Source organism: Apium graveolens, chromosome 10, assembly GCF_009905375.1.
Source record: "Apium graveolens cultivar Ventura chromosome 10, ASM990537v1, whole genome shotgun sequence".
NCBI classification, from domain to species: Eukaryota; Viridiplantae; Streptophyta; class Magnoliopsida; order Apiales; family Apiaceae; genus Apium; species Apium graveolens.
The window spans coordinates 70,536,968-70,544,546 of record NC_133656.1 but is presented as its reverse complement, the minus strand read 5'-3'; positions in this window follow the sequence as shown (position 1 = coordinate 70,544,546).

Below are 7,579 nucleotides of genomic sequence, written 5' to 3'. Positions count from 1 at the left end.
ATCGGCTAACTCGTCGAACGTCCCGACGTCAAATCAATCACAATCAATTCAAACCAACACAATAAAATTCCCAAATTCACAAACACCAATTATTCGTTATTATCTGCATTTTATGTCTTAACTCGCATTTTATAACTTTATTCGAAATTTTCATTTTAAATCGTATTTTCTATTTTAAATTGTAGGACTCATAAATGATTCATCACCGTCCACCGTCGGCTCGCCGATGCTCATTGCCGACGGCGGCAAAATCGCAGGTGCCCGGTAAATTCGGGTTTCCAACATCGATTTCATCGATATAACCTTCGAATAATTAAATAGTTAACTTAATAATCATCAAAATTCTCATTCGAATTTTATATATAAAAATGATTCGAATAAATTAAATTATTCAGTCGATAACACAGCAGTAACAGGAGTAACAAAACAGGACAACCACGCGTACGGCCACGCGACGACACCACCATCTCGCCGGAAACCGGCGAAAGGCGGCGACTGCGGTGGAATAAACACGGCCCTTGCACACAACACACACAAACACAAAACACACACAGTCACAATCGCACAAACATGCACACAATCTGCAGGGAAAGGAAGTGGGCAATACAGGGAACAACGCCGAGCACGCGCCACCTCTTCGCCGGAAAATAGCGAAGGGCGGCGGCTGTGCAAAGAGAAACAAGCAACAACCATACACAGCAACGTCACACACACAATCGATACACACACGCATAATTAACACATACACAGACCACCTCGATGGAGGAAAGTCCGGCGGCGGCCGGAAAAAGGAAGACAGGAATCACAGGCGGCAATTACCCAACAAGAAGGGGGACACAGCGGTGGAACCACAGGAAACCAAGAGAGCAGAAAAGAAAGGACAGAGAGAAGGAGAGAATGAGAGAGATTTGTAGGGAGATTGAGAGACGAGAGCGAGAGATTGGAAAGGAAAGGGTCGGTTTATACCCGATTAACAATAACAGCCCCCCCTTTTCTTTTATTATTATTTTTTATTATAAAAACCTCGCAACAGAAACTCTATCTTACCCGAAATTTAGTTTTTAACGAGTAAACGAAACAATACGCAGATGAAATTTATCCCAAAAAGAAAACCAAAATAATTCTAAAATTCTCAAAATATTCCAAACTTAATAAAATATGAATTTCAAATTTATTTATTTATTTATTATTTTATATTTTTTTTAAGAATTCTAGAATTAATTACTGATTATACAATTAAACGAAATCAGAAAATCATTTAAAGGTAAATAATCAATTAAATATTGATTTCTCAATTTTAAAAAAAATTCCTAAAAATAATAAATAAAATTATGAAGCCATAAAAATGATTTTAGAGTTAAACCAAGTATTTATGGAAATAAATCCTGAATATAACCACTTTTAACCATAAAATAACTAACACAACGCCACAACTAATTACACAAACGATCCTCGAACACCAAATATCACACATAATTAATAAAATATTAACAGAAATAATATTCAACTAACAGATCCCATACACATAATTTATTTAATTATTTAATAATTACACGATTAAATATTACAGAAATCTACGAGTCGTTATAAGTCCACCGGGAGACTATACCATTTTCTTTGAGATAATCTAGAAACTCTCCATTCAAGTATTCACCACCTCGATCTGATCGAAGAGTTATAATACTGTGTTTGGTTTGTTTCTCTACTTCATGTTTGTATTCTTTGAACTTTTCAAAGGCTTCAGACTTGTGTTTCATCAAATACACATATCTGAATCTAGATCTATCATCTATGGAAGTAATGAAGTATGAAAATCCACCCATGGCTTGCGTAGACATTGGTCCACATACATTTGTGTGTACCAATCCTAGCAAATCTGCAGCCCTCTCTCCATGTCCACTAAGTGGAGATTTGGTCATTTTACCCAATAGACAAGACTCGCATATAGAATATGATTCAAAATCAAGGGGGTCAAGTAACCTTTCCTTATGCAATGTCCGCAGTCTATTTTCACTAATATGACCTAGCCTACAATGCCATAAATAGGTCAGATTTTCATCATCTCATTTTCTTTTATTAGTTTGTTCAATCTGAAGTAAATCATGCTCCACGTCACATACATACAGACCATTATTTATAATATTACGTCCATAAAGAACATTATCTCTAAGGATAGAACATTCATTATTCTTAATAATAAATGAAAAACCATCCAAATCCAACATAGGGATATAAATAATATTCCTCACAATAGAGCGAACGTAATAACAATTATTCAGAATAATAGTCTTGTCCGTAGGCATATGTAAACTAAATGATCCTACAGATATGGCCTCAACCCTTGCTCCATTGCCCATAAGTAGAATCACCTCATCTTTTTCAAGAGTCCTACTTCCCTTTAGTCCTTGCAACAAATTGCAAATATGAGAACCACAGGCGGTATCTAATACCCAAGTAGAAATTTAACCTAGTGACATATTAACTTCGATCATGAACATGCCTGAATCAGAAGCGATAGTCTTACTACCCTTCTTCTTCTTCAATTCTGCAAGGTAAACCTTGCAGTTCCTCTTCCAGTGCCCCAACTTGTTACAGTGAAAAAAAATAGCTAAATTAGGACCAGTCAACTTGTGAGCATCTAGTATGCTTCGGAGTGATAGTGCAGAAGACATGACGAATATAGTAAATCTGTAAATGATAAACACATAACAACACTTAGCAAATATTCAATTTCATTTCAAAACACTATATGAATCGGGTCTTTATTCATAAGTGTCTCCCACAAGTTTATCTAATTTATTCAACCCCCTAAGTGAAAATTAAGCATTCATAATGCTAGTGGGAATAGGGATCCTACATTCCATCACACAACCTCGGCTGTGGCACGAAACATCATGTGATGTTCAATAGGCAGACAACTCTTGTCAATTACATCTTATGTTATTCCCTAATATAACTTTAGCCTCTTGAATAATTGAGTCATGGCTGTGGCACGACAAACTCAATATTCTAAGTCAAGTCTAACCCAACATTTCGTACAATTAAATCAGTCTCCAACGGCCCACGGCTGTGGCACGTACCGACCTTTAGATTCTAATTCAATATACACATCTCTATGTAATAGACAAGTATTTCTTATTTCGAAATCAAAGCCCTCGGCTGTAGCACGAAACGACAATGATTCAAAAATAAGAACTACTTTCTACCATGTTGGAAGGCTTTGACCGACACAAGCCCGTTGTGTCATTGGCCAATTACTACTTGATATTATTTAATTTTAGAGGGATTATATTACGTTACAATCATAATCATATTATAAAGAGATTCTTCCTTTTAAATTAAATATTTCAAATCAATAATCGATAATCAGATGATTCCCAAATCGGGTGGAGCATTGTCAAGAGGCGTCACTTAATAACCCTTTCTTACAGATAGAAATCTGTTATTGACAGAATCATCCTTTCTCTCAATATTGAAAATTCATATTCAATTACGTATTTCATAAACACAAGGATCTCATGATCGTATTCATAATATTTATATTAAGGTCATGAAATAATTTCACTATACTAGATTGTATAACAAATGCCTTATGTCAATTAAGTTCACCTAAATCTATCATCGCATGGTAAACATAGGCATATATCTCATATATAAAATTAAATAAACAAGTAAATGTAAAGTGCAATAAAGTAAATGTGTTCGGTTATGGCCCCCGCCCATCCTATGTGATCTTTATCAAGCTCATGATAAAGATCAAGGTCAATCTAATATGGTGATGGAAATAAATACAACTACTTATTACATAAGTATTCTTCTTTGTATCACCTCCATTGGATAGCCTTCTTGAGTCTTTAATTACATTACATGATTGAAAGTAAAACTAATCTAATGAACTTACAAGAATAACTCGAGTTACATTCGAGTTTTATGATTACAAAGATTGACGACATGCAAGTCGTATTTAAAACCAAAACCAAAACCATTACACTAAGGTCGAAAGGCCATAACCATCCACCATGCTCATACAACACATAAAAGCATGTTAAAACACATAATCTGATCTTAACATATCATATTATCCATGATCTAATCATAAAACAAAATATGACAAAAATCAGAATCATAATCAGAAAAACAAGAATCACTATTTACGGGCATAAACGACGTCAAACGCCTTACAGACAAGTCGTTGATAGCTTTAGCTATTAGTTTTGTTCAGACGCTCGTTTACCTATAGAATAGGGTATTCGTTTGCGTAAATCGGACACGAGACCCAGATTTCAGCAAATCTGCAGCAGCCAATTCAGAATCCGTATCTAATATGATTCTCATAATTAGAACAAACATAAATCATGTATATATCAGTATATATACAGATTATATAATCATCTTATGATTATACAACTCACATGAATATCATATATTCAAAACCATACATATATAAGCATATTATATCAACATCAAATCATGGCGAATCACGTACATGCTCATATATCGAAAACAGTTAAAACATATAAACGAATGAAAAACTTTTCGCAAGTAGCTCTGATGCCATTAAAGGGTTTTTAGCACATAAACGCAGCGAAAACGTAAACTTAAATCTTAAAAAAAAACGAAACCCTCCGCAGGATCCATGCGAAAAATAATATTTAATTTGTAGTTTAGTATGTTTACCATAAGAAGCTTTACATTAATGGAAAGATGGAGGACTTTAATAGCGATCCAAGAACCACGAGCGGAGATCCTTAGCAGCTGCTCCTCAAGTGTAAAGCACTCCACCGGTATCCACCAAGAAAACGATGTAATGGAGAAGGAGGAGGTGGAGAGAATTAGGGTTTTGTAAAAAAAATTTAGGTTTAGGCAAAAATAGGGTTTATAATAGTCTATTTATAGGCAAAATTTTCAGCTGAAAATTTTCCCATAAAATATTATTATTATTAACACTTTATTATTCTCATTAATAATTAAAACACCTTTTAATTATTAATCCTTTTTCTAAACACTTTAGAAATAATACTCTCTCTTGATTTGATTTCCAAAAATTAAATTCTTAATAAATAATATTAAGAACCTTTTCTGAATTAATTTATAATCAATTAAATCTCATTTAATCAATTATTAAATTTTCCAATTAATTATTTATTTCATAAATAAATAATTATCAGCCATTATTAATTAATTCCTCCACCATTAAATCATTCTCTTTTATGGTGTGACCCTGTAGGTTCAATATTAAGCCGGTAGTAGAAATAAATAATAATAAAACTATTTTATCATTATTTATATAAATTCTCTAATTCATTAAATATGATTAATTAATTAGTCATATTTATTCTACATCGTGAGGGATACTTCTCAGCATATCGCGACTATCCGGATAATACGAATTCACTGTTTAGAATACCAAGAACCTATTTAGTGAGTAGTTACCGTACAATTAATTCCTTCTACCCTGCAATATCACGATTAAATATAAGGAATGGAACTTGTGTCAAGCCTATCTTATTTAATCACTTGCTTTCCCATTCACTATGCTTAGTTCTATTTAATGTAAATTAGAAACTCCTTTCTAATTTCATTCACTCTGGCCAGAGATTCCTGAACTAACATAAGTGGATCAGCATTGAACATTCTCTTCCTTCACTGGAAGGGGTAGATCCTTTATTGATCATACACTATCTTCGTGTACAAATTCCTATATCCAGTAGAGCCCTTATAATTGTCCCTTGAGTCTAAGAACTAAACCAAAGCATAGCTCAGTGTACACAAGATGACTATGATGACCTCAAGTCTAAGTATACTTGTACAACTATCACTTAATGAACAACTGCTGACATGTGAGTGAACTCCATCAGTTGTTCAGCTGTGTGAGTCATGTTCAGTAAACTTATTCTATAATAAGCACCTACATACTAGCTATAGTGTCACCACACAAATGTCTATGAGAACATACATCCTTCAAAATAAAGCAAGCATAGTATGTACCGATCTTTGCGGATTATTAATTACCAGTTAGTAATCCTACGACCAGGAACTATTTAAGTTTAGAGTTATCATCTTTTAGGTTTCATTATTATGATCTCATCACAATCCATAAAAAGCTTTACTCTAAACTGTGGTATATCTTATTTAAACATTTAAATAGATACAACCCGCAATAAAAACAAAACAAGTCTTTTATTAATATCAATGAAATCAAAACAGATTACATAAAAGTTATTCCTAAATCCTCATACATGATTGGACTTAGGACATATCTCTTTCAAGTTTATGGTACAATCCTAAAAAATACGGGAACTTTCGTAAACATCATTTCTAAGTTCCTCTAAATCACTCAAATGGAGCATCCTTTGGGCCTTGACTTTATCAAAGTCAAAATTCAGTTCTTTAATGGCCCAAAGTGCCTTATGCTCTAACTCAACTGGAAAATGATATCCCTTCCCATATACCATTCGATAAGGTGAAATACCTAAATTATTCTTAAAGGCAGTTCATTATGCCCACAAGGCGTTGGGTAACCTTTTGGACCAATCCTTCCTATTAGGACTAACAATTTTCTCAAGAATAAGCTTAATTTGATGATTATACACTTCAACTTGGCCAGTAGTTTGAGGATGATAAGAGGTGGCCAAATGACGCTTTACTCCATATTTGAGAATGAGAGAAGCAAAATTTCTATTATCAAAGTGGGTACCCGTATCACTAATGATTGCACGAGGGGTCTCAAAGTGACTAAAGATATTATCTTTGAGAAAATTGACCACGACTTTGTGGTCATTAGTGTGTAGGATTGCCTCAATCCACTTCGAAACATAATCAACTGCTAGGAGGATATAAACGTTAACAAAGGATGATGGAAAGGGGCCCAGAAAATCTATACCCTAAATGTCAAATATGTCCACTCAAGAATGCTATTGAGTGGCATCTCATCCCTCTTAGAAATCTTGCCAACATGTTGGCATCTCTCACAACTCTTACAAACGATGTTGGCATATTTGTGAAGCGTTGGCCAATAAAAATTGCTTTCGAGAATTTTAGATGCGGCTTTTGAGAACTAAAATGGCCATCACCAGTCATGTCATGATAAAAAGAGAGAATAGTCCTATGTTCATGTTCGGGGACACAACGACAAATGATTTGGTCCGGACAATACTTAAAAAGGTAAGGATCATCCCAAAAATAATGATGGACACGAGAGGAAAACACGTTTTTCTCTACCTTGGTCCAATGATTAGGGATCTCTTTGGTGACAAGGCAGTTTACTATGTCGGCAAACCAAGGTTCATGGGACGAAATGTCTAAGAATTGTTCGTCTGAAAGAAATCGTTTATACAGTTTTCTGACACCGACAATCAGAGGAAAATATTTGAACATATCCAACCATACTACACAAGTTTACGTAAAACAAGTTTCATTCCATGCTGAAGTACGAGGAACAAAGAATGCCTCGGAGCATGCAGATATGAGGGAGAAAGCTCTAAGCTGAAGTGCGACAAGAGGGTTGCGATGATAACTTTATTGGTAACCATTGCCAATAAAGATCCTGAGTAGAGTATCACTAATGATTGCACGAGGA